Raw genomic sequence first — 23,312 nt, forward strand, 5'->3', positions numbered from 1 at the left:
ACTGTGATCATAACTCACTTCATAGCCTTCGGCTTTAATTCTTATAGCTAATCATTTTATTTTTCATTGTCTTATAAGTATTGTGTACAAGCTATCGTTCGTGATAGTAATACAGCCATCAGTCACTCTACACCAAAACATGACTCTTTCAAAACTTAATGAAGCAAGTAGTCTTCAAAAATTGCTAAAACGCAAACTTGAAATATATACATTGAAACCTTTCGCTCTTTCCTCAGTCACTATATTTTATTCATTAACACTATAGAATATTTTAACTGATGGATATTTTTTTTTTCAAAATTCTAATTTTGCTAAAAATATCTTGAGCAGAAGAGATATGATGTCACTGCACTGATGCGGGAGGGGAAAACGTCTGTGCAATCTCATAGAACGACACATGCACAGGAGAAACGTGCCATCCGCTTATCTACCTAATTTTTCAAGGGAACTTTCTTTTAAAAAGTTCGATACAAGAGCTGTCACATCACAGCATGGAGATAAATATCACAGCTTTCTGCAAGTCATGATATTCAGAATTTATACAATTTCGTACTATGGTTAGATCTATAAAAAAAGTATCGATTAAACAGGATATATTGATATGCACTGATCCATATAGATGGCCTTAAGAAAACTTTGAGAATAGAAAAACAGTAAAAAAGCAATAAATTTGAATAATTCGAACACACCTGAAAATATACACGAACTCACAAAAATCCAATAGATGTATTAGATTAATTGCTTCGCTTATATACTTTAAATCATAATTAATTCCGAAATCATTGTTGTCTGTAATACTCCATGAATCTGAAATAAAGTTTATTGATGTAAATACTTTGTATTCAAATATTAAAGATAGTATATATTTTTAAGTAAGATGTACACATTGATGCAAATAATTTATATCAAAAAGAGAAATAGCCAAAGGATTCATGCACTCTTGAGTGAAATTAAAGTGCAGCTACATCTCTCCCCCTCTCCAAAATCATAAAAGTTGAAATGTACTTTCTAATATTAGAAAATTCTAAAATTTTAATACGAAGATTAAAATGCACTCAGGTTGAACCAAGCTATACATAAAACATTCGACAATATTTAAACAAAATCCTGCTGTCCTTGATAATAACGGATTAACTTCTCATAAGGTAGGGTTACTATAGAAAAAATGAAAACAATTTTGAATTATTTATGCTTATACATAGCATGTATGGAGTAACCACCAACTGCTCGCTTCGCACTCTTAATCTCAGTCTTCCAGCAGCTTGCAAAATAATGTATATAGATGTTTAATAAAGAACATGTTTGCAGAACAAAAGGTCGAAAGATGTTTAATACCTATTGAAATGCATTTGAAACTTTAAAAAAAAAGATGGTAAAAGAAAATAATGCACTCCACTCAGATCAGTACGTACATAAAGTCTTTAGCATGTAATGCAATCATTTTTACCAACTTTGACTGGTTAGCACAAACATTAGTTTGTCTAAAAGGCGAATAGCGCAAGTGTTTAGTAAATGAGAACAAATAGCCATATTTTGAAAACCAAGACAGGGAAGTTATTGTAGGAATTAGCTACCTTTCCCAGGAATTGATGTGTGTCACAGATTCACTAACTGTCCTATATTGGTAACAATATGATTTGTGAATATAATAGTCTGAGGAGTTATAAGTACATACTTTCTTTATTAATATAGCGTTCATGCTATAAATATCGGTGATTCTGACAAGATATCGTTATTTTAGGATGCTGAGCATAAATTTGCAGGAAATTTAATATAGCTTAGTATTATTAAAGGCTTTCTTAACGCAGTGGTCCTCATTTATACCATTAATTTTCCATCTCATGACCTTCCCTGGATGGTTTTCACTGGCTGCTTATTACGCTAAGATGACTGACTCTATAATTAAGCTTCTTGATTTATGCTGGAACTTGAAATCTTTTTTCTTAATAAGTATTACTTTCCTGCTGTGTCTCAGTTTGTTCTGGCTACAAAATACTAACTATAATTTTGCTGATGATAGTTCACTGCGCTTTTCTTTCTCCAAGCAATCAACGTTTCTGTAATAGCTGTCATCTCCTTAAATGTCAACTTGAATATCATTCTCTCCATGGGGAGACTGAAGGAGATAACAACCTTAACTTCAAAGCAACTGAAACGTAACTCGGCCTTATTTCAGCGAAAACAAAATCACACCGATTCTTTCCATCAATAATAACAGATCTGAAAACGTATTTAGTCTCGGAAGAATCGCATTTATATGATTCTTCTAAGAAGAATGTTTTATTTATCATATTGCTCACTCCTGAAGAACTATGAATTAATTCTACAAAAATTCAAAAGTTTCATACAATGTTTCCATAATGTATGCTGACAGATATCAAGTGGCATATTTGGGATGGTTCTGTGCTATGCAAAAGAATAGTTGTTTGTTGCTCTTTTGTATAATGGTATCATTTATACACATTCTTCGATGATCTCGCTGGACATCTAAGTAGCAAATCTCACGCCTTTCGTGGAAACGTGTTATTACACGTGCTGCAATGCTACTAAATATTCCTTCGCGTTAACACTACAAACTTATCTACTTTTCTACTCTTCATTTATCTCTTTGATTTCTACTTTAAATGTATAACAATTTTGGGAAATGGAAATCATAAATATTATAAACAGGTCTCACTAAAAATTTCTTCTACTTTTAGCCTTGAACACATCTACAGCAGTTGTAAAGTTAAACTTGACAACCGCACCATCTTACTCGCTGGGAGGTAATACCCGCGTAATTTCATTTTCATACCTTGCCGAGAAACATAAGCAGGGAGGCCTAACTTTAACACATAAGTTGTTCAGAAAGAAATTTGTAAAGTTCATAACTAAACAGTTTTTAAAATAAAGTCTTACTTTGTTTCCAAATTACAGACTCTTATAAACACTGACACTTTGCGGTTTGGGCTCGGTGAGCATGAAATTAAGCTCTGGTTTAATGATGAATAGCTCTGCGATAGAAGTTTACTCTGGTATAATCCTAATAAAAATAAAACCCTGAAATTAGGCCTCGTGAAGTTAATGAGTTCTCGTTAAACAGGAATAAGGAACTTTCATTATGAAACCATAATATTATGTTTATTAACTGCCCGGATTATTAAATAAAATGTTATAACACACTACAATCAATCATGGTCTAAGTCCAGAGGAGCATACTAAAGTTATGTTATGACTTCTGTACCGTGACATCCACTACTTTCCCATATTTCTTCGAACTGCTGCTAAAGATGTATTATGACTACACGTAATGTGATAATTACCTTTTTTTCGGTTTCATACATGGAAAAAATGGTTTCATGTCTTTTGAGGGAATTTAGGGCTAAGCTTTTTTTTTTTCGGAAGTGGGTGGGAGAAAAAAAATTGATTTCGCGACTGAAATGATACTTTTGAGTACATGTAGTTTCATACAGGTATTTTACAGTTATTCTTTATTTTCTCGCGCGAGTTAAGAACGAATTAACTAGTGAGACGCTGTCGTCTGCATGAACGCACGAGAGTAGTACTGTATTGTACAGCTACGCAGATAGTTTGAAATGTCGTTTTATGATTTACTGCAATTAATGTTCATATTTTCGATTTTTTTTTTTGTACTTAGAAAAAACAGAGCTGCCTGAATTTTGGATCTAATACGGTGAAATGCCGCTTTAAAACTGACATTATTAGTAGGTTTGTTTCATTTATGAAATTCTCTCTTCTTGTCAAGACTTCTCGAGTGTTTTTCCACGTGAGGGAATATAGGAATTCTTGAAGCTAAACATGGAACTTTTTTTTCACGTCATTTCTGGCCTGCAGGAAGCAGCGTGATGATCTCACAATTAGTAACGAAAATCATCTCCCACCTGCACACTTATCCCATGCACCCATGAGATTCGAACCCACAGCAGTGAGAGTATCTCCACTTTTCTTTCTACTAGTCCACACTGATTGGAGTTAGGAAGTTAAGCTGATTTTCATAGTTGCTGACTATACATAAAGTGCAGTTCACTTGTCTTAATACGTTTATATTTACGTACGTTTGAGTTAGTTACCTATAATAGTGTTTTGTACTAATGTCGGATATCGTTAATTCCTTTTGTAGCAATGTCATTCACAAAAGTTTAACAAGCCCACCAATAGCTACACTTGTTGTTGTGGGTGAATGAAAGATTAACAGAGAATAAACTATGCACAAGTAATTGGAATAGCTACAGAAGTTGAATTCAGGGAAGAAGTTTGATCCAGATGTATCTTGGAATCGGTGAAGAGTATTAACAGGTACAGTGAATTCGAGTTGGATTACGATTGGATAATGACGTGCTGCTCATCGATTGTTTTTCAAGAGGAATAATCACGAACGTACATACGAACGAAAGATCAGATAATGGACGTGTTCGAAAACAGTAAGATGAATGAATTCCTCTCGATGAACAATGTCAAATATTTTAAGCATCTTCTGGGTACTTAAGAAATGCTATCACAAACTGGAACTTACAAGTATTTAGAACGTTTTGAATACAGAGGTAGTTACAAATGTGAATTTAACTAAGAACAGGTAATGTTTATTCTTTATGAAAAAATCTGAATCTTATAAAAGTAACATCGACTGGAGTGTTTTTATTTTTTTTTTTCAAATAAGAATTAGACATCTCCAAAGAAAATAAGAGAAACCAACTCCATCGATTTAGTTTCTCCATTTAAAAACTACTATATTGGATATAGTAGTTTTTGATTTGGTTTGTAAATATGTTGATCGAATGCGCTAGTCGTAGGATAAATCAAGAGTTGGAATCATTTCGAAAGATATTTTATCCGTGTAAGTACGGAATAAGTTCGTAGTTTGTTTACATATTTCAAGATTTCTGGTGAGCCCATAGTTTTGCCTCCAGCAAGTCTACAAATGTGAATTGCAGTTCCTGAATGATAACTGATATATAGAAGGAAGACCTGGGATACTCAAACATGGATATAGAAGTTAGGGGGCAAATATTCATTCTAATAATCAATGCTCTGCCGATCCTTGCTACAGAGTTAATCAGTAATAATAATAAAAAATCGGCAGTTTGAGGAATGCATTCTGCCGAATGCAACAGTCATTCTGTGTCCTTCGAGGTGGCAAGGAATCTTCAGTTCTTCAAAAATCTAAAGTAATCTATCACTATTGATTCGGTTTCAAAATCAATGGAAATGAAACGAAATCTAAACTCGCAAGGGCATCGTTTTGTGATGACGGACAACATTCGTGTATGATTTCATGCGGCGACTAGGTGGGTGTTACTTGGAAATTTATTTGTAAATTTATTATTTACAAGTAGGACACATTTATAAAGTATTGTTTGAGTTGCTGAACCAGTTAATTCGGAAATAATTTCACAATTTTATGTTGTGTTTGAAGTAGTGCAGTGTAACAGTTTTGAAACAAATGTAGGAAAAAAGTTATTAAAAATTAAGTTAACTACAATGTCTCAAATTTGTGTACACTGGCATAAACTGGATGTATAAATACCATATCTAACAACATGTGGGTAAACATCTGGAAACAATATTTATTTTTATGTCAGTGCAAAACCAATTCTGACATCAACCTGAACGCTTGCTCGCAAAAATGCTGTGAGCGATTTTGGAGGAGGGGTGGGGAGGAAGATTTGGTGATTGTGAAACTTTCGCGGAGCTCAGCATAAAAAATTGAACTAGTTTTCCTCGCTAATAGCAACTTTCAGAATGTCGTTATTTTCTAGTTTATTTCCATTCGTATTTGCGCTGCCGTTTCTCACCAATGTCAATGGCAAAAGGGTTTTTGGAATAGCCAGATTTCATTTGACTACTTGTGAAAATTGACGTCTTGCGGAGAATTCCTTTTGAAGCTGCTGTATCTCGCGTAAACACGTATTTTAGTAGCAGTCCAACCCGGGCAATGAAAAATTCAATTCCAGAGCAATTCTGAAAAAATAAAATAAAATAAAACAAAACATGGCGGTTGTGTTCATTCATATGTTTGCGGCAATTTTAACTTAACTTTAAGGATTTCTTTTTTTATATTGGAAAGTGTGTTGAACAGTGATTTAGCTTTTCCTTTAAGTTTCAAAGCTCGTTAAAATATGTTTTCTGTCATAAAAACGTCTTTTTAAGTCATAAATAAACAAAATAATTTAATACTTCTGATCAACTATCTACTGTTCGCTACTGAATGGCTTACAGTACTACTATATTATTTCTGCGTTCAAGCAATTTGAGTTAGCAGTAGGCTCAAGTAGTGTATTGAATTTTGTTCATCACTGTTCAAATAAGTATCTCCCACATCGTTAAATCCTCTTGTGCTTGTTGAATGATGCAGTGTTTACATAACTTAATCGAGAGTTATGTAAACACTGCATCATTCAACATCGAGAATTAATCCTATTGCACAGATCTTGATCCAGAATTAATCCTATTGCACAGATCTTGATCTACGTGTTTTTGCCAACGTCTGTGATAATATAATTTTCATTCAATTAGACGAGTTTGCATGCTGACTTCAGTTGATAAAATAAGTTGATACAATTCATTTGTGTGCTTCACACAAGTGCAGATGAATAGGCTAATGTCTCGAAATTGTTTATTATCTGGATAGGCGTAATAAACATTACTGCATGCATTCCGAATCACTAAAAATGCCCTTCTGTTTTGGCAATTACGTTTGTCGCCTCATATACGGCCACATTTCTGCATATTAGGAAAGTACTTCACAGGCACCTTAAAATGGGTCCAAGGACCTTTGTTTCCCACCACTGGTCTAAAACTGCATTTCTGCTTTATTAAGATACATTTTTTGTGCAATTACAGTGCGATTAGTCCGCTAAACTGATTCAGCTTCTACTTAACAGAAGGAGAGGTGACATTGTTAGAGATGCAACGTATCAAATGGGTATTATTTCATACAGGTGATTAGATGATCGTTGCATCTCTAATGTTATCATTCCCTTTTTAGTAGCAGCACAAATATAGCAAAATCCCATTAACGCGGAGGCTCGATCGAGAGTTGACTAGTAGAAACATTAAGAGGTCTGTTGTAACTTTTTGCGTTCATAGAATAAAATACCGTTGTCATACTACTAATTTCTATATTTACAAATACAATGGAACCCCTATTTTGTCATTAGGAAAGACCCACTTGATATAAATCGTTTAATTTCCATTTCTGTGTAATTTCGTATTTTAAACCGACTTTAAAATGCGGTGTAGGTTTGAACAAGGCTTCGCCCATTATAAAGTTTAATCGTTACAAAACTTCGAGTCAACTTAGAATTGCGTCAAGGTCACCGTTTGTGACTATGTAATACGCAATAGGAATAAATCTATTGATGTCACGTGGGTTATGCGTTGATGCCCACGTGCAGTTGGGCATCAACCAACTAAAAGTGTACCTTCTTAGACTTAACTAATTACAATAGGTTAGGAAATCCGTTACTACAGAAAATCAGAAATTGTGAAGTAAACTGGAAAGAGTTTTGTAGTTCGAACTATAAATTCACGGAAAACCTAAAGTTAGTTAGCGAAAAACAGATTTAAATGCGAAGTTTTACGGCTTACATTATGTTAATATTCATTTTTGCCGCCAGTCCTTCCAACGCCAGCTGGCTCATCAAACACGTTTCGCAAAAGTTATCTTAATCATGTGCTTTTTTTTTTTTTTTTTTTGGAAGAAGGCGTTTTCTAAGAAAATAGAGCACTTGAATTCTAATCGAACCTACATATACTTGATAAGATAGTTTTCTTTCTTCTTTTTAATGCTAACATTCATTAGAAGTATTGTACGATCATAGTGAAAGAAAAAATGCAAATAATTTTAAAAAGTATTACCATTTAGTTGCATATATATATATATATATATATATATATATATATATATATATATATATATATATAGAGAGAGAGAGAGAGAGAGAGAGAAAGAGAAATTTCGGTAAAATTTCATTATTTTTCACATAAACGATTATCCGCAATAATAAGTTTTTGTCACATAAAAATGGCGATCCTTTGCAGCTGTAAACGATTGTTGGTATTTTTTTTTGAATGGTATGGTAGTTACAGATTAAAACTTCGACACCATCTTTGAACAACGGTTCAGATTAGTATTCATGACTCAACTTCTTTTTGGAGAATGTTTATAATTTTATGCACTATATATCGTACATAATCGGAAGCATCTTTTTTGTGCTTAAATCTGACAATACGGGTGTTTCCATAAAATAATAATTTTTGACGAATTTTAAGAAATATTTTAATATTTGCATTAAAATGATGCAGACAACAACATTAAGTGGCCTATCGGTGATTTTAATAATTATTTTGTTCTATTTTAGAATATTTTATAATGCGTATTTACTACATCATAGCAAACCCTTCTGCTCATTCCTTCGGTACCGGCAATATATTTACCGACATCGTCAGTCACTGTTGTCATTGGACAGAATGCAAGAAGTATTTCTGTAAAAAAAATCAGTATTAAACCAAAACTTGACTTCCCTTGACTATTTCTAGTCAAGGGAAGTTATGAGCATAACTAAAGTTCACCTTTGCAACCAGAAAAGCAAAAAAGGGATGGAACAATATTTCTTTTAAAAAAGCAATCATTACAATTAAATAATACGAGTTACGGCAAATGAATCCACAGCATCATTTACTTAAATAGTGCTTCAATTAATTTTTCACTGAACTGCTTTCTGCCACGAATTGCTGTATTGATTATTTGTTGTTCAGCGAACTCTTTTTCCATTAATTGCTATTCCAGCAATTGCATTATTTGCTAGATGATTAATTGTTTTCAGTCGATGTCCTGCATACCGCGTCAGGCACGTGTGTGAAACACTTTGCAATCTAGAAAATATGATGATCGAGAATGGGCACTGCAGAAATATGATGCACAGCGAAATACTTGAGTTATTAGCACAGATGATTCAAGGCGTCATTCATATTTAATAATAATATAAATTTTTAATCGTTGAAGAAATACAACACCCAAACAAGACTAGAAAGATTATTCATGCATGCTAATATAATGTAATGTTAGTACAAATATATATGCAAGACAGTGTCAGACGTATTCTACATTTCGTCACTTTTTTTACGTGCCTCCATTTGACGTAAAAAAAAGATAAAATGTATCATTTATTTATAAAACTAACCGTCTTTGCCTTTCAGTAGATCAATGCCACTAACATCGCGACTGCGTTAGAATGTAGTGTAGTGTCTTGTTAAAGTGTTAATTTCTTATTTGGTTCATTAATTTATTATTAGATATGTGGTTTATCTTTTAGTCAGTATTCACTTTCAGATACTTCAGTTGAAAATAAATTAACTTTTTCGAATACACAAGCACACAACTCTCTTGTTACAAATAATAAATATATATGAAGGAATCCTAACAAATTTTTGTAAGGACGGAGACAAAAAAGAATGAATAAAAGAACAAAAGATTTACTTCGCAGCCTGTATCCGAAGTGCGTGTAGAATTAGTAGGTAGAGAAGCCTTGAATTTTTAACAACGTTCGAAAGAAAAGAGTGGTATTGCAAGCGAAATGTAATAATTCCAGTTGAAATATCTGTAGAAACACTACGCACCAGAAATTGGGCGTTTGTGTGTCAGAGAAAGTGTGGTGAATTTGTGAGAGAAGACGATGCATATATTTTTTGATGTTGTGTTATAAGTGATTCAGTGCCTGTTCTCTTCAAGAGAATCAAACACCGCTATAAATTGGAATAGTATTCCGTAACAGGATGGGTAGTAGTAGTGCTGCCAGAATATTCTGTGCACAGTAAATAATTGATATAGAAATGGTAGCAAAGCAGCAAGTGAAACATGAAATGCGTGTGCGGTGCTTTCCACAGATGATAGAATGCATCGTTGAGTGTTATCATACAAACTACTGTTATTTGAGCTTTCTAACAGAAAACATAAGCCCATGTCGAGTTGCAAGGGTATGAACGACGCTTTATCCAATTCTTATGGGTATACAGAAGTAAATATAACGCTCTTACAAAAAAAGCATGCTTTAGTTTCATGTTTATGAAAACATGTTCTCAAGTCTTACTTTTCGCCTATCTAAGAACATGAATGCATAGAAGACTTCACATAAGAAGTAATCCATTATTAGTATAGAATACCGACAGAAAATTATTTGAAAAATCTGTTTGTCACTAGTGAAATTATTGCTTAAAATAATTAATGTAAGGAATAATGTTTTCTTTCTTTCGTTTAATTCTATTCAGTTCGCCTAGAATCTAATCAAATGACATTTTCCAGTCATCATATTTGTTTAAGAAATCCACGCAAATAAACTTTGAAGTTTTTTCCGTGGTTGTTCGTTTGCTTTACACTCCATTCGTTATTTTAAATCCGGATATTTTAATAATCATTTCTTCCTTATTCCTGTTTATGACAACACCTAAATATCGTGAAACATTTTTTTTTTCAAGTTGCGATGAAATTTTAATTTCGTTTTAGGATGGTGATGTTGCATAGAGAAACCTCAAATGAGTCATGTTCTGGTAAACAGTCAAAACTAGGCGCACCTGCATATGATACACACTTTGTTTCGTCCTCCAACTTGTTGCTTGCATTGCGCACGTATAACACTTCAGTGTAAGTGCACATCACGAGTTGCGTACTTCTCGATTCTTAGTCACATGACCTCTTTCTTACTCGGAGCTCGCAGGGACTAGGCCAACTCCTTCTAACAGTTGTGCCTTATCGACTGGGAATGGACGACTTCCATTTCACACACGGATAAATCATGCTCATCTGAGGAACCTTGGATGCGTGAGTCTGTCAAGAACAGAAGCATTACGGAGGTAATGGAGCACTCTCTCGTCTGCTCTTATCTTTGCTTTTGTATAATTCTTTAATTTACTTTTTTATGTACAGATCTCCTTATACAATCATGGTAATGTAGAATTTTTTCTTTTAAAATTTTTATCTTGAAAAATATAAGGATTATTAATTTGATTTTTACTTGAATAATATATGACTTAAGCTTTAATTGAAGATTTCGAATAATGTTCTGAAATGGCAGTAATCTTTCTCACCTTAGATATTAAAGTTTAAAAGTAGAAGTTGGTGCAGCATTTTCGTCATCCTCATAATTCAATATTATGCATTATTACATCTGATAAACTAGTTTATCAAGGAATGCTAGTAGAAACTAGCAGACAACAAAAATACGTTATCTGCTCGTTTGTGATAAAGGCGAAATATCCTTCCCGAAAAATAACGTCGTGTTTTGCTGTTTTAGCCGCTAACACGCTAGTTTGAAACTGTTTCAAATTTGGTAATTATAGTATTTCTTATGACAATGGTGCCCACTAAAGTAAACTTAGTGCATTGCATTGTACTGTTGGTGGGATAATGGCTAAATAATTCTTAAACCTCGTTCTACAGAATAAACGAAGTATTTTTCAATACACAAGATGGTCTCACAAAGGTGAAAATAATCTATTACATAATATTTAAAACTAATACAGTAGTCGTTATGTATGATGTTTTTATACCACAATTATGACGATTGTTTAGGATAATTTGATGTAGTAATCGAAAAGGCGGGACGAGAGAGAGAGCGAATCTGGAGGGCAGCATACTAAAGGAAAACGGTTTTAACGATCGTACTTGATAAATATTTTTAATATTGAAAAATTCTTCCCTCTCTGTAGCATGTTTTATAATGCATTAGATGCGTTAAAAGCAGGGCGTTCTTTCAACTGAATATAATTCAAAAGACAGGCATTAATATCAAGTACACTAACTGATCAGTTTGCGTCTGTTAAAGCAGAAAAATTGTATTGAAATACCGAATAGTTGTTCTGTATATAACTTTATATGTATGACGTTTTAACTTGTAGTTATGTTTTTTTTTCCTAGATATAATATTGCTTTAAAAGACAGAATCATGCTTCCAGCGGGGAGAAGCAATTCTCCAACTGCCTAAGGCGCGGTTTCGCTTAACCCAGTCTTATTAATGTTGATAAACTACTTACTTGATTAGCTGTTTCTTTTATTCGCAATTTCTTTTTTTTTCCGGCAGATTTCTGCATAAATACATTGAAGTTTCTTAAGTATAAAGAGCTAATAAGCTTCATTTCGGCAATGAAAACATTACTTAAATTAAGGGGATATTAAATCCCACATAGTTTTAAAACCGAATAAGAAACTCAAAGATTGGAATCAGAGAGTTCTTGCGGAATATAGTAAACTATAAAGTATCGGCGACACTAGCGTTAGCTAATGCAAGTGATCCTAGTACGTAGTACAATACCGGGCAACTCGTTGCAAAGGTGGGGAAGTTCAGATCGCTATTCTGATCTTAAATTAGATCTGATCTGAACTTAAATTAGAATCGCTGTTCTAATGTAAGTAATGTTTTCATTGCCGAAATGAAGCTTATTAGCTCTTTATACTTAAGTAACTTAATGGTTGCGCCTGTTTGGAAAACTCGTTCGCAGAGTACATAAGTTCTTTTCGCTATACACTTTGGTATTAGGTCTAGCTACTCACTGATGAAGCCTCAAAAAAGGCTGAAACCGGTCTGGGTAGTGACCTCCCTCCATAATGTAATAACAGCATACATTTCCTAGGAAATGTGTTTTTACATTATGAAAAATACCTAAGAATAGCGATCTGAACTTCCCCACCTTTGCAACGAGTTGCCCGGTATTTTGTTCTGTTTCAAAATTGCAAAAACTGTTATTCTCTGCGAATGAATAATAACGCTGAACCTGATTGGTTCAAGTAAGGCAGATCTCTCGAATAAGCGTGAAAAAAAAAAAAAAAAAAAAAAAAAAGAAGGTTATCCAAGCAAAGAGAGTTTGTATGGTAAAACAAAGGTGTGTGTAATCAACAAAAAAGTTTTTCTTGTTTTTGTTATTGCATTAGAGAAACTTAGGATTGAGCTAGAACTACTAAGTACAATAAGACGACAAAAAATAAAAAAAAAACGTTTAAAGATAGTTACAACACGGTATTCTAGTTAGTGTTATATACCTATTGTACTACGTACTAGGATCAATTGCATTGGCTAACGCTAGTGTCGCCGATACTTTATAGTTTACTCGGTTTTAAAATTTCTTATTCGGTTTTAAAACTATGTGGGATTTAATATCCACTTAATTTAAGTAACATTGAAGTTTATTAATAGTGCAGTTCCCTAAAAAACTCTATTATTAAATTGATAATAGGCGCCTTTGGTAATCCATATCTCTTTGAACAGGAGATTGACTCTCGAGAGCACTGAAAATAGGTATAAAACACTAACTAGAATACCGTGTTGTAACTATCTTTAAACGTTTTTTTTTTCATTTTTTGTCGTCTTATTGTACTTAGTAGTTCTAGCTCAATCCTAAGTTGCTCTAATGCAATAACAAAAACAAGAAAAACTTTTTTGTTGATTACACACACACCTTTGTTTACCATACAAACTCTCTTTGCTTGGATAAGCTTCTTTTTTTTTTTTTTTCACGCTTATTCGAGAGATCTGCCTTACTTGAACCAGTCAGGTTCAGCGTTATTATTCATTCGCAGAGAATAACAGTTTTTGCAATTTTGAAACAGAACAAAATATCGGTATTAGGAGCTGTGTGAGGGTATAAATAATAGTCGTAGTAGACAACGATACGCCTGAAATGTAATCTCGATATCAGTTACCCCGAATACTGTTTCATATAATGTCATGAGGATTTATTCATGAAACTCAAAATAGCGGAATGTTCTATCCCACTAGAAGGTTTCAAACTTCACAATAAAATCTCGCCTCGTATATTGGAAAAAAATGTATTTGAGAGCGCGCGCGCGCACACACTATGAAACTTGGAACAGGAGAAGGGTGGTAATCGGAAAGTCTTTTTGGGTGTTATTAAATAGTACGTTTGTTCACTGCAAATCAATTTCATCGATTTGCAGTGAAAAAACTGAATCAATTTGCAGTAATAAAAAATATACCTCGAATGAAAACATTACACCGTTACAACTAAATGACACGTACATCACCCTACAATAGTTAATTATTCTCTAGTGCTGCGACCTTTTGATCAGCCATTCATTTTTCGTTGATGTATTCTGAGAGGTTTGTAATACTGAAAGATATTAAATAAAAATGCAATGGCTTGAATGTTCCTATACTTATGGAGGAGAATGAGTGCGTTAGTTAATTTTCATTATTGAATTATACTTCATTTTAAAAATTTTGAATTTATAATGACAGGAAGGGGATAACTTGTTAAAAGGATTGGGCGTTCTAGCAGTAGTGAAACAAACCTTCTTTGTGTTCTTTTATTTAGTTCTTGTCTTGCACGTTATCGGATCGCATCATCTGATAAAATAAAAAATCTGATTTTTTTCTCATCTTTTAACCACAATCAATGTAAGCCGCAAAATCAACACTCCCTTCCTCATTCAAATCTGAGCAAGCAAATGCTGTACGAATAGAGCTGTCTGATTTTTCGGATCTTCATATATAGATGGAAACACAGTTAATTCCGGAGTACTAAGGATTTTTGTAGTAATTTCGTACAGGAGCGACTGTTCGGCATACAGTACATATCTCAGAGAATAAGAAGACAGCTGAGAAAATTGATTTGATTGCAATGACGGAAAAAACAACTACAGTTATGACATCGACATATTACTTTTGCTAATTGCATGTGTTCTTCTAGTCGGTGTTTGTCTGTTATGCAGGATAAAAATTCCGATGTTTCTGAAGGAAAATCCGTGCCACTTCCATATGACCTTTCTATCAACATAAAGCTGAAAAAGATTTCAAAGCCATACAGCGTCAAAGAGTGACATCTCTTATATATGAGAGTACATATTTTAAAACAACGTTCAATGAACAATTTGTACTTATTGAACACAGTGGTTGATGCCGCAACATGCGTGTTTCATAATCATTAACTTATGTGTTAATAGTTACCATTTATCACTAACATTAAGATATTGTTACAAGCTTGAAACCATTAGTTAGATTCCTTCTCACAAACAACGCACATTGTATAGTAGAACCGACTTTAGACGCTGGAGATATCGAATCCATTCCCCTTCATGTCGAACATTTCATATTGGTCATTGCAAGATTGGAAAAAATGCCTACCTTAAGTAAAATGCTATTTTTGTCATTGAGGCACTTGGAAATCACCTTGTAATATCCGAAGTGAGAAATCTTTACATATCATATTTGTCAAACACTCAACCCTCTTAGCAGAAGAGCACGCTTCCTTCTCTTGATATGCAGGAAAACAAGGTTGCTCTTCACTTTCAGCTTCCTTTATGTCACTTGTTAAAGTCTGTGATTCAGTTGCAGGATGTTCCTTTTGTATAAGACCAGGACATTCTTCTACATATTTAGTTGTATATATTCGGCGTTTCTGAAATCCCGCTGGTAGTAGAAAACAGGCATAAAGAGCAAGTTCCATGAAATTCTGCGCGATGACTTTTTAGTCTTGTTTCCTTTGATGCGCTCTATAATGTTGCTTTTCCAGCAGTTTCATGAGGAAAAACTGATCATCTACGAGGCTGCAAGAGTAGTTTTTTTTAAATTTTATATGAATCCAAACCACGAAAGGGTGTGAACTTGTGAAACCTCTCAAGTATGGATTAACGGGATGTTATTAACCCGAGAAAACCGAAGGGAATTGGCAAAAATGTGCCTGTTGGATTTCATTTGCAAAATGAAATCCAACAGGCACATTCACTATTCAGAAAGCCTACACTTCACGAATTGCTTTAGAAATTTCAGGAAAAATCTTTGTTTGCTCAGTCATTTTTGACACAAATTGGCAAGATGTATTTTGACGCCGAATTCCCTAATTCGCTATTTCTGGCATTTGAAAATGTGTGATTACGATTAAAGTAGATCTATAACCTATCTGCAGCCAACGCTGTTCGCTTCAAAATTTTGAAGATTATTTTAATTAAACGTACAGTTAAAACAATAGGTTCAGTATCAGTTGAACATACTGTTTAGCTGCTACTGAAGATAAAGGAGCCGACTACGTCATGTCTTCGTTAGAAGCGTCAAGACAACGGCATTTCTGGTGGTTGTTAAATTGGCAATAACAAACAAGCGGCTCACTGTTGAGTTAAGCAAGATAACCTAGTTTCCAGCTTCTTAGGTGTGTTACGTAAACTGACGATAGTTGGTTTAAGAGTTTTGTTGTACTGTGTTGAATAACACGTCATTTCATCGGCTGCTCTCTTCATATTTTAAATTTGCGAACAGAATATGTTCGCAAATTCAAAAATATCGCAAAAATTAAAAATATGACATACTTGCAAGTTGTCAAAGTACTTGATACTTTCGTTGATAGTATGAAATCGCCCGTTTTTCTACATTTTTAATATGTTCTTTCATGCAAATCTCTCCCAAGTGTTCCCGTTTGTCAGATGTAACAGATACCTCAAGCGCAGAAAATTTTTCTATGCATCTGGTCTCTTAACTTGTGAATGAGGCTATTTTTGTGAACTCGAGATTAGGGAGATTTGTCAACGGCGTGATGGCAACTTTAAATTTTACTTCTTAACGTATTAAACATTTTAACCGTGACATTTTCTTTTTCCAAACTTGTCATCACATTCTTTCTCTCTCTCTCTCTCTCTCTAGCTGGGGTAGTACAGGGTGTTCGGGATAAATATGACAGTTTCGTAAGGAAAAAGAAAATCTTCTTTGTATCTATTAAATTTAATGAATTGACAAAAAAACATTACAGGCAGAGTTAATTACAATACTATCAACAAGATTTACTCAAAATAACCACCATTAGCATCGATCACAGCTTCAATTCTGCTTCGGAACCTCGAACAAGCTGATGCTACAGTCTCCCTGGGAAGGGCCGCAAAAACTGTTTTAATTTTATCCATTAACTGGGCTTTTGTATTACTGGAAGTGCGATTGGTGTCTTTTTCAACTGCGCCCCATACAAAATAATCCATGGGGTTAAGGTCTGGGGAGTTTGGAGGCCAAACATTTGGACTGGTGAAGTCGTAGAAATTTTCAGACAACCATTTTTGACTTTTCCCAGAGGTGTGGCAAGGGGCCGAATCCTGCTGCCATACATACGGCCTACCATTGGCTACCCTTGTTATCCAGGGCTTGACTACAGTTAGCAACTCCACGAACAAAGCCCGAATTCCAATGCCAGGGTTCTTCAACACCTGTTCCTGCAGATTTGCGAGGAATTCTGCTGTACGAACGCAATCAGATCGTCTGCTAGGGATCTTTCTTCTTGCTACATCCTCGTAGTCACCATTGCAAGTCTCTAGTTCATGCCTGATTGTTTTTACTGTATTCAGGGAGCATTGGGCAGCAGTCGTAATATCCTTATTTTGATGGCGGGCACGAATCATCATGATACAAGTTATTCTCTTCCATGATTCAGGTGGGTTCCAGCTATCCATCCTTTCTGACATCTTGTATATGAATGAAGAAGGGTCCAAACTTTTAAATGAAGAGAAGTGTGTGTTAATACATGTAACTTACGGAAAAATATAATTAATTATAAATATGTCAAATTTATCCCGAACACCCTGTATATTATCTAAAGATTTTAATTTTGTTATTGCGTCCAATACCATACCGAAAGTGAACATTATAGAGAATACAGAATAAGCTTTCCATAAGAATTCCAAAAGGATGCACTTAAAGAATGGCAGCAGTTGATCAATCCTAAGCCTCCAGCTAAAAATATCTATAGAAATAAAAATAAAGATTCCAATCAAAATCGGTTGATATTAAAATTTAAAGCCATGTGTTTTACTCATTTGATACAGATATTTCTGTTTGAATCTGTTAACTTTTATGAGTACAAAATACAAACTGGAAAATAATATTTCCGATTTTTAAGATTTAAAAAATATTAAAAGGGGAAATATTATATGACTATTGTCTATTTTTTGTAATCATAAAGATCAGGTGAAAAGCCGCAACTACAAAATATGTGACGTTCTTGAAACATTTGACAAATTTTTAATCTTACGAGTATATAAAAACGATTGCTTCTCTACCTTGAGAGATTACCCAAATTCAATAATAATAATAAAATTCGTTTGGGAGAATTATGGACGAAGCGACTACGAGACCAGTATATCATGTCTGTTTTGTTGCAAACAAATCCGCGAAGAAAAGTTCTGCCATCACTATATGAGACCGGCTAACTCCCATTTTCAGTTTAAAAGTGCTCAGAAAGGCTCTTCTCACATTCCAGACGGAATTCGAACTACGTAAACCTTTTTTAAGAAAGCCTCATCGATACTGACTGAGCTACGGAAGCCACGAATCGATTGCAAGTCATCATAGACGAGTAACCGCATTTCATAATATAAAATACCAGTAAACAAAACTGGCGGGTTTTTTTCTTTTTCACTATGTAGTGTTTTTCTTTAATTACCCATTATTTAAGTATAAATTGCTGATTACTGTTTCCTTGTAAATAGTTTGGTGTAGTTTCCCGCTACCAGTCTTCGGACTCCATCGTGTAATAATAAAAATTTAACCTTGTATTGGTATGGACATTGCTTGAATGGGTCCTTCCATTCAGTAGTGCGTGGCAAAACAACCACTCCGTATGCCAAGTCTCCTGATATAGTTAGCCGTGAGATCGATAAACACAAGGGCTGCTAACAAAAACACTTTTTTTTTCTGTCCACAGGTGCCAAATGTACACTTTGGTGTGATAAATTAAATAATGATAAAGAAATACGGACTGTTTTGTCAAGTGCAATGCAATATCGTTTTTCTGTACTGCGCATTTTTATCACATAGCTTGACTCAATTCTAGAGTAATTAAAAATTCTCTAACAAATATTTTTTTATAGCAACGGGAATCTGATTATGATTCTAATATAATAAATTTAGTTTAATCCTTTATCCAAGTGTATGTAAACAAAGTTTGCGCCTGAAAATACTTCTGGACTTAGGCAACTCGTAGCAAAGGTGGACCAAGCTCTCATCACTCCTTGTCTCAGTATCTCCCATAATGCAAAGTACATCTCCTTGCGGACATGTACACTGCTATGCATTAAGGGAAGGGCCACTACCCAGACCGGTTTCGACCTTTATTGAGGTCTCGTCAGTGGGAGCCAGATCCGAAGTGATGATACTAAAGCAGAAGCAATGGAGAGATCATATTTACCTATATGAGTTGCCAAAAGGTGTACCACCTTACTATTAAATTACTCTAGATTTAGAGAAAGATGTTAGAAGTTTATTTTTCATTTGGTTAGACTATAATAAATTTAGTTTAATCCTTTATCCAAGTGTGAGCAAACAAAGTTTGCGCCTGAAGATACTTCAGGACTGAGGCAACTCGTAGCAAAGGTGGACCAAGTCTCATCACTCCTTGTCTTAGTATCTCCCATAATGCAAAGTACATCTCCTTGCGGTATGTATGATGCTAGTCTAACCAAGTGAAAAATAAACTTCTAACATGATTCTGATATATTAACAAGTATATACTATGTTCATAATATACTATGAACATAGTATATACTTGTATATGTGAGCCTTCATAGATACAGTCACTGGATTTTGCAGTGACTACGGCCCTTGGTTACACACAAAAAAAAAAATCGTAAAAACTCACAAACTTATTTTAAACATTTCTGTAAACTACGAAAACTATCTGATTATATATTTTTGTCTATATCAAAATAATTAGCCAAAAATAAATGTAAAAACCAACAGAAAATATTATAGTAAAATACTTGAATTTTATATTTATAAATATTATGTATTTATAAATACTGTATGTGATGAGAATAATAAACTTTGCAATGTATTGTATTCCTTCCTTAAAAGTTAATTTTTATGTAAGTTCGATGGCAGTGCGCAGATCTGAATAGCATCGTTTGTCTTTCTCGAAAGACAAACGATGAATTTTGAAGAGATACATCTATCTTCCTTTATACGAAACAAGCATTTTATTGCCTTAATTTCAATTTATGAAAGAAAACTTCTTTCACTGCAAGGAACAAATCATTTCCCAGGCGATTAAAGGTTGCGAACAAGCCGAGAATATTCGCCACTACTGAGCGCGGAGGAATACTCGTAAACAAAGAAACGGCATTATCACAGCATCCGCAACCTACGTTACTCTCAGTTCCTTCTATCAACTATTTGTATTTTCTTCTAAGAATGTGGAGATTTTCTATAATAGCATTGCGTTATAAATAAACCTTGGCGTGCAGATACTATCTTACTTAAAACATGTTACAGAAGGTTTTTTTTTTTTTTCGTATACTAGTTTGAAGAAATTGCATAAGAAATACTGAGAACTCAAAGCTTGATGCGCGAATTTTCGCTTACGAAAAGATTTCACTGCTGTAATTAATTTCGTGCAACGAGGGATGAACGCATGGTATTCAAGGGCATCATAAAATGTGTAGGATTGTTTCCATTTCGGTTACAACGGATTATAGCTCAAATTATGGGAAATAAAACAAATCATATGTTATTATACTTTATTAAAAACCTGAAAATGATTATTAATTCTGGAACGTATTTGTAACAATCATTAATTAATGTAAAAAATGTTTAAAAATATTTTGCACAGTGAATGTAAAATTAGCATTATTCTGTTTCACAATAATTGCAGCATGTTTTAAAAAGGTTGATTTTTATAATAAGAAAATATCAGATAGTAAATTCGCAATCTAGCCGTCTTTTTACACTCATTCACACGCAACAACGGAAATTGAAGGAGAGGAACCTGGTCTTCGTCTGAGAGTTTTAACATGTTTTTGCTCAAAACTGGCGTGCAGAAAAAAGTATACACATAAGCACGAAATTACGCTCACATTTTTATTATATTGTGGTGTGATGCCAGCAAGATCTGTGAACAAATCGCCTATGTTTTGAATTTTATCCCCTTCACTATTAAAAAAAATCAATATTTTTACCAGTTTCTTAATGCTTACCACTTCGTGTCAGATATAAATTACCTTCACTACGAAATTAGTTACTAAAGAAAATATTCATTAAAAAGTCATAGTGTATACCTAATCCATCATTCTATCCGCCAGGTTCCATTATGCGCGCGCACACACAAAGTTTGCTATCAATAAAATTCATCTATAAAATTCTCTTTTCCATAACCAGATCGATCCATTTTCTTATTAAGAACCTATTCTAAAAGATCTGACATGAAATTTATTTTTTGTTTCCACTCTGATATTGAATAATAATGAGATCACATGTATGTTCGAAATGCTGAGCTAAAGCAACTGCACAAAATTTTTTAATGTTTACATATCATATTTACCCATCCGGATGCGACGTCGTATGCACTGAAGCTCACTGAGAATATTTTCCTTAATATTAATTGAATTATCAGAGATTACAGAGTAGCGGATGATTTGCTCCTCTAGATACAAAAAAAATATATGTATATAAAAGCCTCATGAAACCCGGCATTTAGAAATAGACACGTGGTACCTCTCCAGAATACATTAAGCCCAGATTATCAATAATCTGCACGACTGTCAGTTTATTGCGAAATCATTAGCAGTTTGGTAAAAAAATTATAAACCTTAGAAGATCACGCGTTCTTACTTATCACTTGGAACACTTCTAAAATCCAGTTTCCTCCTTTGCACTCATTCCTTGCCCACACTTGATATTAGCACGTCTTACGTGTTATCGCGACTAGCATTCATTCTATCACTCGCTTCAGGTTGTATTTTTCATCTCTCTCCCTCTGTTATCGCATGATAGTGATAATAAAAAGGATTAGAAAGATAGGCGGTGTTTCCTGATCTCGCTCTCTTTGTATCCTTGAAGGAAACAAAGGTTTCTTTTTGTTATACAAATTTGCTTCACAAATACATTACTTACCATACTAAAATGAGCGTTCATGCTAATATTATTCTATCTAATTATTTAATTGAAAATTAATGCCACTGAAAATTATTTTGAATAACTTATTAAATACATTGAAGTTGTTTACCAAAAATGTAAACACTTCATTGCGTAGATAGAAAAATTCTATAATAACGGCTGATTTAACATAATATGTGTAGTAGGCATTATTATTAACTGTCTAGTGATCACATTAATAATCATGGAAAATTAATAGAGAAAAGCTAGGAATACAAGTTGAGCCATATCAAATTCCTCCTGATTTCGGTAGTCTTTTGATATGTAAGAGTCTATAAATAATAACAGTTTATTTAATACGGTTGTACTGTTATGCACCAACAAAAGTTTGCGTAATGTTGTTTCAATGTCAGCAGACTAAGATAAAGATTCGAATCAAAATCGGTTGATATTAAAATTTAAAGCCATGTGTTTTACTCATTTGATACAGATATTTCTATGTTTGAATCTGTTTTAACTTTTAAGAGTACAAAATACAAACTGGAAAATAACATCGTTTTTTTTCACAAACTAAGATAACATCGTTTCTATGGCAATAATCGTTTTGTTTGCATGCACAAGGGACAACATATTTTGCATATTGTCAAATTATGTTATGAGACAAGCGACTCGAAGCACTAGTTAACCTTTATAAATTCTGGTACTCTGTCAATTTTTTATCGCTTTGCGTAGTATAGTGTACAAAAGATTGTTAACCTTCTCAAAAATATATTATATGAATTATTTTTGAGAGTTCTTTAACTTACTGTTAAAGTAACTTATGCAATACGGTTCGTATAGGTATCCTTCCTTTCCTCTGCATGATAGGATACTTTATTTTCATAAAGACGGATATAATTCCAAAATGCTGTGTTTCTAATGTAATTTATGTGAAATAATGCTAGAGTAAGCAAAATTTCATATAAATACAACTTCTAACCGCAACTTATTAGCTTCATTACTAGTTATAAGGAATGTAAGCCTAAGTAGTATCATAATATTTGTGTTAATAATACGAATACAGGCCACGTTTTATGGGACGTATTTCAATATTTCCATTAGCACTATCCTACGAAACATGATCTTCATATAAGGACATAAGCTAACTGCTGTCGTTACAAATAAAGTAACAAATGAAGCCACGTGTATAAACCAAAGCGGATAAAAGCAGCTGAAAGTGTGTAATAAAGGTGAAAAGCAACAGGCTGTCATAAGCGAGGTAAAACGGAACTGTATTATCATAAAACTAATCAACCAGAAAGGACAATCTTACCTTGCTTCCTTAACATCTTCAGGTGCTGTACTGAAATTGGTGCATGCTCCTCTCCGTGTAATTTCACTCTTGCTATAATACTAGCGTGAAAATAGAAGCACTGCAAATGATAGAACTGTATTAAAGAGGTGTTTCATATAATAAGGATATTA

At 33.8% G+C, this 23,312-nt stretch overlaps 1 pseudogene across 1 annotated transcript in view; it reads left to right on the forward strand.

The window, feature by feature from the left end:
- Positions 1-10,754: 10,754 nt before the first annotated feature.
- LOC150105474 (5-hydroxytryptamine receptor pseudogene) overlaps positions 10,755-23,312 on the forward strand; it is a 71,959-nt pseudogene continuing 59,401 nt past the window's right edge. Inside the window, exon 1 of the transcript XR_016548486.1 lies at positions 10,755-10,848. The product of XR_016548486.1 is annotated as a 5-hydroxytryptamine receptor pseudogene (transcript). The remainder of the gene's footprint in view (positions 10,849-23,312) is intronic.

Source organism: Typopeltis vanoorti, chromosome 6 (genome assembly GCF_054136105.1).
Source record: "Typopeltis vanoorti isolate ZY-2024b chromosome 6, IOZ_Tvanoo_1.0, whole genome shotgun sequence".
Lineage (NCBI taxonomy): Eukaryota > Metazoa > Arthropoda > Arachnida > Uropygi > Thelyphonidae > Typopeltis > Typopeltis vanoorti.